At 36.6% G+C, this 15,000-nt stretch overlaps 1 protein-coding gene across 4 annotated transcripts in view; it reads right to left on the bottom strand.

Annotated features, from left to right (window-relative positions):
* LOC136835250 (uncharacterized) overlaps positions 1–15,000 on the bottom strand; it is a 190,843-nt gene that overhangs the window by 165,471 nt on the left and 10,372 nt on the right. The window lies entirely within an intron of this gene.

The following is a 15,000-nucleotide window of genomic DNA, read 5'->3' as shown; positions in this document are numbered from 1 at the left end:
AGTGTATATATAATTTATATATATATATATATATATATATATATATATATATATATATATATATATATATATATATATATATATATATATATATATATATATATATGATTGTGTGTGTGTGTGTGTGTGTGTGTGTGTGTGTGTGTGTGTGTGTGCGTGTGTGTCCTTTTGACTGATAATCCCTAGAACTAAGCAAATGTATAATTAAAAAAGCCCCCAGCTCTTCATTCAAAAGCCTTGATCTGCTTAAACAGTGGAATAGAACGTACTTATAATGATTTCCGAACATCCCCAGACCTAATTGGAAACCGTATTATGATAATAGGTATATATGATTAAATGACATAATTTTCTTTAATATCATGCCCTTATAAGACCTCCATAGCACGGCATTCAAAATACAAAACACACCAGGATTCTCGCCAAAAAAAAAAAAAAAAAAAAAAAAAGAAGCGGGTTTCAAAGCAGAGAACAAAGCGAACCCTGGAGTTTCCAAACTTCGAGCACTATGGAACCCAACCACAAGACCGGAGCAATTTAGCCTCTTTGGTAAACTTTAAATACGACAGCCGGGGCTCATAGAAACCCCATTTCCAGACCGCTGTGAAAAGTTTGAAGATCGCGGGCGGCGGCGCTGGAATACCTACCTACCGACCGAGTTAGCTAGAGCTCTTTCTGAAAAGCCTGTTTGGTTAATAGCCAAAGCTCAACCCCCCTCCCCCAAATATTAAAGAATAGAGTAGAATATAGAATTTAGGCCAAAGGCCAAGTGCTGGGACCTATGAGGTCATTCAGCGCTGAAAGGGAAATTGACAGTAAGAAAGTTTGAAAGGCATATAACAGGAGGAAAACCTCGAAGTTACACTATGAAACATTTGCTACAGAAGGTGGAAAGTCAGATGGAAGAAAGAAAAAATGAACGGAGGTACAGTAAAAGGTTGCAGCTAGGGGCCGAAGGAAGGCTGCAAAGAACCTTAAGTAATGCCTACAGTGCACCACGTGTGGTGCACTGACGGCACTATCCCCCTACGGGGCACAAAATAGTAAGAGCGAATGATCACATCCCATTTCCCTAAAACCCGAATCCTGATAGACGACGGACGATCCGGGATTATATTCGCGGTTATATCCCCCTACGTGACTCCGCAACTGATTCCAGCCACATTCCATGAGCTGGAAAGCAGTTTAATGGGGGGCGGTGGCGTGGCGAGGGACTCGCATCTCCCCGGCTTGTTTATGCTGTTGATTATTTGCCCCGAATATTGTTTCCCCGGTTCTGTTGACCTGAGGAATCGGTGTGGGATTTACTACGGGGCGTTTTGGTCCCTGTGGAAGTTTGCGTTTGTGGAACCGAGGGTAAATTCGAGGGTAAATACTCCATATAGGAGAGTTACGTAGTTGTGGTATGTCGTTTTAAATGACTTCCGGCAGACGAATGGTTCGTTTCACGGTTTTTTATTTTTTATTTTTTTTTTACAGATTTGATGGTGCGTAGAAATACTGATTTGTTTCACATGACATAAACGCGATAAAATTTATTACCTCCTCCTAACAGAAATGCAAACGAAATCAAAGAACAAAAAATGAATAAAATGAAAAGTATGAAAACAGACACAAGATTTAAGATTAAAAAAATGTCTTCAGGAATTCTATTTATCTAAAATATTTCAAGGCTGACACGCAAAAGGTAAAAAAGGAAGGCAGGAATGCAACAGGAATATTTGGAACATTTCCAGGAACTGCAAAAAGGAAAGTTAAAGGTGAATTAACGGGAAAAGTCAATTTTTGCAAAATGCAAAATATGTTCCCGTGCAATTTTTGTCACCCCACCTTCGCCTGACCCGAGAAGGAGAATCAATGGCGTTCTATCAATACTGAGTCGAGGAGAGAAACTCCCAGTATACTGTCTCTCTCTCTCTCTCTCTCTCTCTCTCTCTCTCTCTCTCTCTCTCTCTCATTTTGTCTATTTTGGTTTCTCTTACACACGTACACGAATCTCGGGATCTAGGAGAGAGTTGATGAGGCCAGCATACGGCACAAGCTTGTTAGGCATGATTTACATAATCTCTCTCTCTCTCTCTCTCTCAATTTGTTTCTCTTACACGTACACAGATCCCAGGATCTAGGAGAGAACTTAAGGCCCAGCCTTTTTAAACATAATATACACAATCTCTCTCTCTCTCTCTCTCTCTCTCTCTCTCTCTCTCTCTCTCTCTCTGGGGAGATACTGATGATGCCAATCTGTGTCCTTGCATAATGGGGTCCTTTAAGTGTGGTAAGATATTAAAGGAAATGAGGAAAAGCTTAAGGGTTTAACCCAACCGCACCAGATACAAAGAGGTTTGATCATGTTGAGAGATTAGGAGATAACAGGATAGTTAAAAGTGCAAATAAATTTTAACTTTAGGATGGAAAGAGATGAGGACAAAAGAGAAAGTACTAATTAAATGAGGTGAAAGAAGTGTTAGAATGTGCAAGGTAAGAGTGTGTGATAAGTGTAGAACCTTAAACCTGAATATGGCAGAGACTGTTTGCATCTATGCTTTTCTCCACGGCCACCTCCCATACAAGGAAGCAGCCCTATTATAGTAGTAAAAATCACATGCATATTTATGCGCGTGTGTAAAAACCATTTAAACATATACAGCAAATTATCCGTTGCAGTGTTTATACTCGCATCAACGCAAATTACACGGACATACAAGTTCCGTTTAAAATAAATTCGACACACGGCAAGCATCCACAGCAAGGCTGGCCGCCGACAATTACCATAGAAATGTCTGCCAAAAATGACCGGTTGCAAGTACCCGTTTGCCTTTCTGTCCAGCTCACATCTCCGACCACGTGGGAGAAGGTTTCCCATAATGCCACTGGCAATGGTCGTCGAGGCGGGGAAGAGAGAGAGAGAGAGAGAGAGAGAGAGAGAGAGAGAGAGAGAGAGAGTGGTAGGGAGCGCCCTCAGAATTTCCTATGAGAGGCTCACCTCCGCAAGGCTTATTTAGGCTTCGCTGTAAATTTATGTTTTTACGCTGACTGTACATTTATAGGAAGTTTACACCTGTAATGATTAACTGTTTTCCGTCTGTGTCTTAGATGAATCGCTTTGTATAGACATAATTGGACATTAAGATGTATTATGTGGACATTAGGACAGGCTTCAGAAAAGTACTCAAATACTGTAGGCCTAATTTTAACGTTTTAAGAGAGAGAGAGAGAGAGAGAGAGAGAGAGAGAGAGAGAGAGAGAGAGAGAGAGAGAGAGAGAGAGAGCTGTAATGATTAAATGTTTTCTGTTGTACCTTAGAAGGGGAATCACTTTGTACAGACGTAATTGGACATTAAAGCGTGTTATGAGGACATTAGGACACGCTGAAGAAAGCTGAAATACGCTACAAGTACCCAAATACCGTAGGCATAATATTGACGTTTCAAGAGAGAGAGAGAGAGAGAGAGAGAGAGAGAGAGAGAGAGAGAGAGAGAGAGAGAGAGAAGGTACGTAATCTCCTACGTCTAAAACTGTGCAGCAATCTGAGCTTGGCAGACAGAATGAATATAGATGAATTAACTGAACAGATGCAGATTACATCATTATCTCTCTGCCTCTCTCGGTCTCTCTCTCTCTCTCTGTCTTTTATACTGATATCTCCAGTATTATCTCTCTATGTAAATACTGACATCAGACGTGCATCTCTCTCTTCTCTCTCTCTCTCTCTCTCTCTCTCTCTCTCTCTCTCTCTCTCTCTCGCATGCACAAAGCAGGGCAACGTTTTAGGTTTTTTTTTATGTCACTCTCTCTCTCTGTGGTTCTCTCTTTATCTCTCTCTCTCTCAGTCATGCTCGAGTGACATCTATTGCACGTCCCCCTGCAGCCAAATCAATCTCTCTCTCTCTCTCTCTCTCTCTCTCTCTCTCTCTCTCTCTCTGTGGAGACATAATCATCAAAGCCCTTTCTTCTTTGTCATGTGGTTTTAACGAGTCCCTTCTCAGGCGATATATCCACTTACTAGGAGCCCCTTTCCACCCCCTTCCCCCCAAAACACACTCTCTCTCTCTCTCTCTCTCTCTCTCTCTCTCTCTCTCAGATCGACTCGATCTAGATCTGAGTCGTGCATCACAGAGACCACAAGATGGATTCAGCAATATCCCAACGATAGCATCTCTATGGGGTTTCTGGGGGGTCGGGGTTTAAGAGGAAGGGGGTCTTATTTTGGGTGGTGGGTGACGGTGATGTGGGGGGGCAGCCATGCATGTGGGTTTTAATGGTAAGTGGGTGGTCCTTGTAACTTCGTAGATGTTTGTGATATGGTATGTTGCATGTCCTATAATTGTTGTTTGATGTGTGATGTTCCCTTGTGGTATGTAAAGTGCGTGGATTGATGAAGATACACCGTAATATCACTGTGAGGAATTCATACTATTTCTTCCGCTGACTACGGCTCTGTTAACTCGTTGTGACTTTTGACATTTTTAACATTACGTATCGTCACTGGTTAATCTAGCTTTTAAAAAAATAGTCGTGGCTTCTGCTAACTACGATCACTTCAGAACTGTTACTTGTTATGATTAGTACTTGGTAAATATAAGTTTAAGGTAAATGGGTTTATTACAATAGAGTTTTTAAGGGATATATGCCTTATTTCCCCACTACTTTGATGGAATGATTGACAACGCCCCTCTCTCTCTCTCCTAATAATATATATATATATATATATATATATATATATATATATATATATATACATACATATATATACATATATATGTATACATATATATACATATATATATACATATATATACACACACACACACAAACACACACACCCATATATATATATATATATATATATATACATATATATATATATATATATATATATATATATATATATATATATATATATATATATATATATATATATTAAGAAAGCATCTCAGGTGGTCCTTAAAATACATTTATTGGCGACGTTTCAAAACACAAATGTTTCATTTTCAAGTTTTTAACATAAAAAGCGCTAAAATACAAATATAAGACATAATACATGATAAATAACGAAAAGGACGAGAAGTCAAAAGGAATGACAAAAGGCAACAGCTCACGTAAGGTGAAGAGCTGTCGAGGATGACTGCTAAGTGTTCAATTGAGAAACAAGTTGTTTATAAACAAAGATTCCAGGATTGTCAATAGTTTGCCATTCGGTGCCCGCCCCAACATTTCAAAATCTTTGTATTGCATATTATGCTTACATTTACTGGCGTGTTGTCTTCATCGTGCCTTCTCATTGTCATCTAGTTGGGAATTTTTTCGCGAATAAATCCACTTTTTACATAAATATTTTACAAGTAATTATTTTCTTACCACCCTTTTTCGCAGGTCTGTTTTCAAACTTCTTAATAAGGTTTTTATTTCAAAAGTCTCCTTACCTACTATGCCTAAGCTTCCGTTTTATGCAAATGTACCTTTAATCCATGACAAAAATGGCTATGATGTACTAAGAAAACTTATATTTAATTGTATACCAGCAATTAAATTTAATATCATCCCAACAAATCCCCTTGCTCTGGGTATGTTCGTTTAAGTTCGAGTATAAACTTGACCCTTTGATGACCTCATGTGTAATCTAGGGACCTTCGTGGGATCCACGCGGAGGTTACTAAGAGTCATAATTGATTGCCACAAACGCGTTAGCGACCGCACTGGTGGCAAACTTGCTAATCCTGAATTTTCCAACGTCAGACAACACGCCAATAAATGCATAATGTACAATACAAAGATTTTGAAATATTGGGGCGGGCACCGAATGGCAAACTATTGACAATCCTGGAATCCTTGTTTATAAACAACTTGTTTCTCAACTGAACACTTAGCAGTCTTCCTCGACAGCTCTTTACCTTACGTGAGCTGTTGCCTTTTGTCATTTCTGATTTGTTCCTTCTGACTTTCGTCCTTCCTCTCTCTCTCTCTCTCTCTCTTGATGGTTGGTTCTGCTATGGCTAGTTTTAATATCGTTATTTATAATGCATTACGTCTTATACTTATATTTTAGCGCTTTTAATGTCAATTTTATTGTTTTTGTCTTTGTAGCTTGAAAATGAAACATTCGTGTTTTGAAACGTCGCCAGTAAACGTATTTTAAGGACCACGTGAGATGTACTTCCTTCTTCAACGGCCTTCGTATGTTCAGTTAATAGTAAATCCACCATATCTTAGAATATTATATATATATATATATATATATATATATATATATATATATATATATATAAATAATATATATATATGTATATACATGCAAATATTATATATATACATATATAAATAATTATATATATATATATATCTATATATATATATATATATATATATATATATATATATATATATATTACTAATATGCATATATACATATATACAATAATACATTACATACATACATACATACATACAGACACACACCAAACCCATAACCAAGCTTAAACTTCATAGTATTGATTCAGCTGGGAACATGGCCACCAGGTTCCCAGAGGGATCAGATGAAAATCAACAAGAGGAGAGCGTTAAGGAGAACAATAATCATAATGGCGGGAGGGAGGAGGAGGCTAATGTTACCTCTTCCTCGCGCGGAGATCTATTGCGTTGTTGGAGCGTCTCCTTAATTGACTGGATGCTTTCAGCCTATGTTAACTGATGCTATAAGATGCACAGTCACATATTCGCTTGGTCTGAGAAGGATAGAGCGAGCGGTTGATGCCACCATACTTAATGTTTGGAAACTATATTGTGTATGACTTTTTATCACGTCGCCGTGATTCATATACAAGCATTAAGCTACAAACGTCCTTTAATATCCAATTCGCTCTACCTCGGAAATAATACATTTTCATGCATGTTACCGAAGGTGAGTTTTTTAGTTGATAATAAGTTCGTCGTCCCGTGGGCTCGAACCAGCGAAATAACTCAGGACTACAGTGACGCCTTTACCCACACGACGAACTTATCAACTAAAAAATTCCCCTTCGGTAAATATATATGAAAATATTATTTCAAGCGAATGGATATTGAAGACGTTTGTAGTTTAATAGCATATTGTGTATATATGGCTCCTTATTGCTATTCTTTATTTTTTTTTACCATTATCAACATTCAGACTAAGCACACCCTTTAAGAATGAGGTGTTGATAAAGTATTAGTGAAATTATAACATCCTCAGATGTTTGGGAAATGGATATTTCCGAAACGCTTAAACATATTTCATAATTTTTCTCCAACACTTCTTCCATTGCTGTTAGAGATATCATCGGGGTCAGAGAGGTGCCGAATTAAAAGATGTAGAAAAAATATTGTTTATAGACACCTCATTGTCGCTTTGCTTAATGATTATTCATCATTAACAAATATTCTGACTAAGCACACCCTTAAGAAATGAGGTGTTGATAAAGTGCTGATATTACTTGAGTGAAATTACAACACTCTCAACTGTTTCTGAAACTCCCTGAAGAATGAAACGGAAATGAAATACTTAAAATTCTCAATTTTTCACCAACGCTTCTTCAGCTACTGTTGGAGATGTCGTCGGGGTCAGAAACGTTCTCAATTAAAGATGTTTAAAATTGACAGCGTTGAAGGAGTGTTGGAGAAAAATCATGAGAGCCTTTTACACGCTTCAGAAACTTCCGTTTCCATCTTCAGTGAGTTTCTGAGGCTGTTGAGAATTTGTTGGAATTTTACTACAATTTCGTCGGTAGCTCGTTTCTTAAGGGAATTTTTAATCTGAATGTTGATGATTATTATTAATAACAATAAAGCATATTAATAACGAGCCATATGCAATTTTCAAATATGTAGCATGATGAAAAAACGATAATAATGAGATATTAGCAATTTATTTCTCTTTTAAAGGGGATGTTTAGCCTGGATGTTAATAATTATAAATAATCATAAAACATTAATAACGAGTCATACTCAATATAATTCCAAATATACAGTATGATGAAAAAACTATAATTGCCATTTATTTCTCTCGATGACAATTTTACATAGATATATCAAATGCAATATACTTTTACTAATATATAAAAATCATTCTAAATAATAATCCCTATAACAAAGAATAATACAATCATTACAATCCTAATAATTCATGTCTGCTAAAAGGGAACCATTACTTCAAAGTTACAAGGTTTATTTTTTTTCACCCTAGACTTCTATTAATATATAACAATCATTCAAAATAATTCATCTGCTAAAAGCGAACCATTACTTCAAAGTTGCAAGCTTTTTCCCCTCAAACTTCTATTAATATATAAATATCATTCAAAATAATAATCCCAATAACAAAAGAATAAAACGAACCTTAAAAACCTAATAATTCTGCTCTGCTAAAACGAACCATTAGGTGCTTCAAAGTTACAAATTTTTTAACCCCAGATTCTACTGTACTAATTTATAATAACCATTAAAAATAATAATCCCAATAACAGAAAGTAACAGGAGCCTTGAAATTCTTAAAACCATTCTGTGCTAAAAAAGAACCATTACTTCAAAGTCACAAGTTTTATTTTCCTTTTTTTTAAAACCCAGACTTCTATTAATATATAAAAATCATTTAAAATGATAATCCAAATAACAAAAGAATAAAAGAAACCTTGAAAACATAATCTCTGTTAATAAAGAAACATTACCTCGGAGTTACACATTTTCTTGTTTTTTAAACCCAAACTTCTAGTAATATACAAAAATCATTCAAAATGATAATAACAACAAAAATGAGTAAAATGAGCCTTAAAAATGTAATAATTCTTCCCTGCTAAAAGAGAACCATTACCTCAAAGTTACAAGTTTTATTTTTATTTTTTATTTATTTTTTTTACCCGAGACACCGTCTCAGCCACTCGGTAAAGGCATTCTCGGAGTTCCTGGGAACAGTCTGTCACAAGACGTAAATATGTAAGAGACGTCTGCTGCCTTTAACACAGCGTCGTCGGCTTTCCTACCCAGGCCGGAGAGAAAGAAAAAATACACGTATAACTTCACAGAGTTTATTTACGTGTATCTGAAAACGGGCGCGTGCGAATACAAGTTCATTACTTGTGTGTACGTCCGCGTGTGGGTGTTTGGGGAAGATTGGATATGATGAAAACAGTTGTATGTTCGTGTATTCATACACAGATGTATGAAGGAGCATAGATTTATTATTTATTTATATATACAGGTTCATTACCTCTGTATGTTCACTAGTGGGTGTTTGGGAAAGATGGATCTAATGATAACAGTTGTATGTTCATTTATAGGCTACATTGAAAGTTGAATGTGTATGTATATGAAGGAGCGTAGATTTATTATATATTCATGTATACTTATGTGTATTTTTCCATTATCGGCTTAAGATCGAAAGAATGCTTTTGTAGAGTTAGTATGAGAGTGATGGAAATAATGAAGATAGTTGTATTTTCGTCTATACATGCACGGGGTTTAGTGTGTGTGTATGAATGAATGCAGATTTATTATTTATTTGTATATTTATCTCATCATCAGCTCAAGATAGAAGGAATGCTCTTATACTGTCAGCATGAAAAGATGGATATAATGAAAACAGTTGTATGTTCGTGTATATATGCACAGTTTAATGTATGCATGCATGTAGGAGCGTAGATTTATTATCTATTTATGCATACTTATCTGTATCCCCCCATCATCAGCTTAAATAGAAGGAATGCTCTTGAATATAAATGAATTATGGAGTAATGACTTACATTTAATGTCCTTCCACGTGTATGACCCTGGTAGTTGTGACGCCAGATAACCCACAGTTAATCAATCCACGTGTATGTGAATCAAAGTACGTTTGAGAGCTTTACATTCCACGCGTGTTTGGAATTTCTCTCTTTTATCTTGAGACAGAGAGAGAGAGAGAGAGAGAGAGAGAGAGAGAGAGAGAGAGAGAGAGAGAGAGAGAGGAGATACATATGTTTGTAAGTTCGTGTTTATGTGCAAGTATGAATGTTGATGTCGTGCGTTTTACATACATTTAAGTATGCAAACGTTCTGTATCTTCTAAAGAAAGTGAGATTGATTTTATACATAAATTTAATTCGTACGTTCGTTTGTATGAATACACTTATATATGCATATGTGGGAATGTCATTTTATATGCACTGAAGAAAGTAAGATACATTGTATACATATTTCATACCTTCGTCTGCACTATATGCATATATGTGGATGTCATTCAATATCCATTGAAGAAAGTAAGACTGATAATATACATGGTTTCACATTCGTCTGTGTGGATACATTTATGTGTATATGTGGAAACTTTCTTAACCGCATGTATGGAGAAAGAAACAAGTAAAAACTGCGCCGAAGTTTCTTCAGCGCAATTGAGTTTTCTGTACAGCGTATAATCAAGGCCACCGAAAATACATCTATCTTTCGGTGGTCTCGGTATGATGCTGTATGAGCCGCGGCCCATGATCTTTAACCACGGCCCGATGGTGGCTTGTCCTATATCGTTGCCAGTTGCACGATTATGGCTAATCACAACCTAAATAAAAATAAAAAAACTACTGAGGCTAGAGGGCTGCAATTTGGTATGTTTGATGATTGGAGGGTTGATGAACAATCAATCTGCAACCCTCTAGCCTCAGTAATTTTTAAGATCCGAGGGCGGGCAGGAAAAGTGTGGACGGACAGACAAAGCCGGCGCAATAGTTTTCTTTTACAGAAAACTAAAAGGACAGAAAAAATATGGATGGGAGCACCCACATCACCTGAAGGAGGAAGATTGAACAAGACCCTACAGAATAGGGAACAGGCGTCCGACCGTGTCCCCTTCCGAGACGGTCGAAGGTGTGAGAGTAAGTGGACACCAGCAGGAGATCGATGCCCTGGGAAGGAGCACATGGAGGTCCTAAATGGGATTAGGAAGGAGACGGATGACATTCTGGATTCGGAGGCCCTTTTGATGTTGGTGTCTACCGAGGAGAGGGGATGGTACTACAAGATGGCACAACGAGATGGCACTCTGGGGGGAGATGCCATTGGCCCGAGATGTCGTTTTGATGTCATTTGAGAGCACTCAGAGACAGATGTATGAGAGAGAGAGAGAGAGAGAGAGAGAGAGAGAGAGAGAGAGAGAGAGAGAGAGAGAGAGAGAAGATTATGAGGATACAACAATCAACTACTACGAGTAGAATGACAATGCAAAATATAAGTCTCAAAGTTAAACTATGAATTTACAAACCAAGATAATTGACTTCGTAAAGGTAAATTATAAAGTTACGAGACTAAACAACGAAGCTACAAAACTAAACTGCAAAGTTACAAAGCTAAAACGCGACATGGAAAAGCTAAATATGAACTTACAGCAATAAACAAGAAGGTTGCAAAACTAAACAACGAAGCTACAAAGCTAAAAAGCGACATGGAAAAACTAAATATGAACTCTCAGCAATAAACAAGAAGGTTACAAAGCTAAACAACGAAGATATAAAGCTAAACAATGACACTGAATAGCTAAATGTTAAATTACAAAGCTAAACAATTAAGTTGAAAAGCTAAACAACGACGAAACAAAGCTAAACAACAAAGCCATAACGGCCGAACGACGAGCCCAATGAAGAAGCGAGCAACCCGAAACGAAAACAAACACCCAGAACAAGAACAACAAGAACAAGAACTAGAACAAGTACAAGAAGAAGAACAAGATCAAGAAAAAGAGGCAGATGAAAAAGAAGGAGAAAAGGAGGGAGAAAGGGAAACATTAGCAGCGTTGGCCACTCGATCCACTTCACAGACGTAATGTGAGCAATGTCAGCTACTACGAGGACGCTATAATGAGCAATGCAATCCACTCGGAATTTGCAACGGGCAATGCTCTATAAATTTCCAGTGTCAGCAATGGCCAGGAGAGAGAGAGAGAGAGAGAGAGAGAGAGAGAGAGAGAGAGAGAGAGAGAGAGAGAGAGAAGAAGAGTAAACGATTCCTCTACTCCGGAATAAAATAGAATAGAATATACAATTTAAGCCAAAGGCCAAGTGCTGGGGCCTATGAGGTCACTCAGCGCTGAAAGAGAAATTGACAGTAAGAAGGTATAAAAGGTGTAATAGTAAGAAAACCTCGCAGCTGCACTATGAAGCAATTGTTAAAGAGGATGGAAAGCCAGATTGAAGCAGGAGAATAAGACCGGAGGTACAGTAAAAGGAATGAAAGGGGTTGCAGCTAGGGGGCCGAAGGGACGCTCCAAAGAACTTTAAGTAATGCCTGATGGCACCACCCGCCCCTGCGGAGTCCTGCACTCCAGATGGCTTTCGAGTGTGTGTGAGAGAGAGAGAGAGAGAGAGAGAGAGAGAGAAAGAGAGAGAGCCTGTGGTGGCCTAATAATGAGATTGTAATCCGAAATATGTTGGGCAGAAGGGGGATTAAGAAGATGAGTTGGGGTGAGTCTAATGGATCAAGGAACTTGTAGTGTGATACTCATCTGTGAGGCGGATGTGCCATGGAAAGAGAGAGAGAGAGAGAGAGAGAGAGAGAGAGAGAGAGAGAGAGAGAGAGAGAGAGAGCAGAATGAAGACCAGCATGGCAAGATATTTCATTCCTGAATATATATATATATATATATATATATATATATATATATATATATATATATATATATATATATATATATATATATATATATATATATATACACTTTCTCAATTCTTCATGCTTTTTTGGATACGCTTGTCACTACAGCCTTAAGATCCAAGTGTAAAAATATGAAGATTCTGATGTCAGGTGGCAGGGGAACGAACCCGGGTCCCTAATCAGAACGAGGTACCGTATTGTCGACCTGACCAAGAGAAGGCATTGTGGCTATTACAGTTACACATGTATCTGGTAAAAAGTGACCAACAGATTCTACATATGCATACATATACATATATAATACATATATATATATATATATATATATATATATATATATATATATATATATATATATATATATATATATATATATATATATATATATATATTACATACATACATATATAAAACCGTACAAAAAATGAATCCATTCACCTCATCTCCAAACCTTTTCATCAAGGAAGACATAAGCCAAGTCATGTCTAACAAAATAGAAAATGTCTCCCGACACTAAGCCTTTCCTTCTTCACGTAACTCAGCAGCCGTCTCTCGAGCCCTTTATTTCTGTCTTTTAACAGCCAAGAAATTCCCCCCCATTTATATTTGCCCTAATCGGATTATGCCATCTTTTCAATTACATTAAGCTTCTCCACACTGACAACTCTTTCATCGCTATGCGTTTGTTGTACCTGTCAGTCAGTCGCTTGACTGTCTGTCTGTGTCTGAAACTGGTCATTTTTCTAAGTCTGCTGACAGTTATTGCGAAATTGATTCGGTTTCTGTTTCCATTCCTCTTGTTTAAATCTGGTGTTTGTCTGTTACTTTCTGTTGACAGTTATTGTCAAGTGGATTGTTCCTTTTGTTTAAATCTGTTGTTTGTCTCTATTTAGCCTGCTTGTTTGTCAGCTTCGCTTACGAATCATACTTTCAGACCATCCGTTAAAAGTGGTAATATTTATGCAATCAAAAGCCTCTCGTCAAAACGAATTTAACACATTCTGCAATCATGAGCCAAATACTTCTTTGTCATTTGCTGAAAAGATATAATAAATCTGGGCTCATTCATCTAATCATGATTCGACAACTTTCTTTTTCCTACAGTGTAACAACGATTCGACAACTTGCTTCTCCCTACAGTACAACAACGATTCGACGACTTGCTTCTTCCTACAGTACAACAACGATTCGACAGCTTTCTTTTTCCTACAGTACAACAACGATTCGACAGCTTTCTTTTTCCTACAGTACAACAACCATTCGACAGCTTTCTTTTTCCTACAGTAAACAACCATTCGACAGCTTTCTTTTTCCTACAGTACAACAACCATTCGACAGCTTTCTTTTTCCTACAGTACAACAAAATACGATCTTTACCACAAAATACCACAAAATAAACATCTGACATAGAAAAAGTTATTCTTTATACAACAAACTCCAAATAAAGGGGAATATAAGCGAACTTTTCAACTAGCAACGAATCATACACTACGTCACATTATTTTTGCTCAGGGGCGTCGATAGCTATAGACTGCTCAGTGGCCTTCAACCTTGTACTGACGAAGGCTTTTGTCGATAAGCAAAGTGCGAACTTTTTATAATCTCTTTTTTTCTTTTGGTTCTTGGTACACTCACGTATTTATATTCTGATCGTTTGCCTTGGCAACTGCTAAAGCTAGTCTGCTTTATGACGTCGTTTTCGTTATTGTTTGGTTAATGTGTATGAATATGTATGCATGCATACATACTGTATATACATAATAATATATATATATACATATATATATATACATATATATATATATATATATATATATATATATATATATATATATCTTATAAATGTAGATATTAGGTTTTTATTTATTATAACCGTATGACTTAAAGTGGTTAAATTATTCATAGTTTAGAAATATATATATGTATATATATACAGTATATACAGTATGTATATATATATACATATATATGTATATATATATATATATATATATATATATATATATATATTCTAAACTATGAATAACTGAACGACTTTAAGTCATACGATTATAAATGATCGAAAAAAATAATACCTATTCATAAGAAATACAATTTTACAGGCGAAGCGTTAGGTAAAAAAAAAAAAAGTGTACAATTAGCCAACTCGATCCGAAGATACCCTCGATTTTGAAACTCCGGAATGAATCATTATAATAACGAGAATTGCAAGGGTAAAGAATGTGATGTCAGCTATCAGTATCATGACTCGGTGTAAGGGCAGTCAAGTGACTGTGAGTTGTTTTTCGTTTGTCTTTTGATAAGAAGGTGGGTGTTTCCTTGCCTTGGTTTTTTCAATTTGCTTTATTTTCCCACAATTATATGTAAATAGTT

Source organism: Macrobrachium rosenbergii, chromosome 55 (assembly GCF_040412425.1).
Source record: "Macrobrachium rosenbergii isolate ZJJX-2024 chromosome 55, ASM4041242v1, whole genome shotgun sequence".
Taxonomy (NCBI): domain Eukaryota; kingdom Metazoa; phylum Arthropoda; class Malacostraca; order Decapoda; family Palaemonidae; genus Macrobrachium; species Macrobrachium rosenbergii.
Note: the sequence above shows the minus strand (reverse complement) of the source record. Positions and strands in the feature narration are given on the sequence as shown.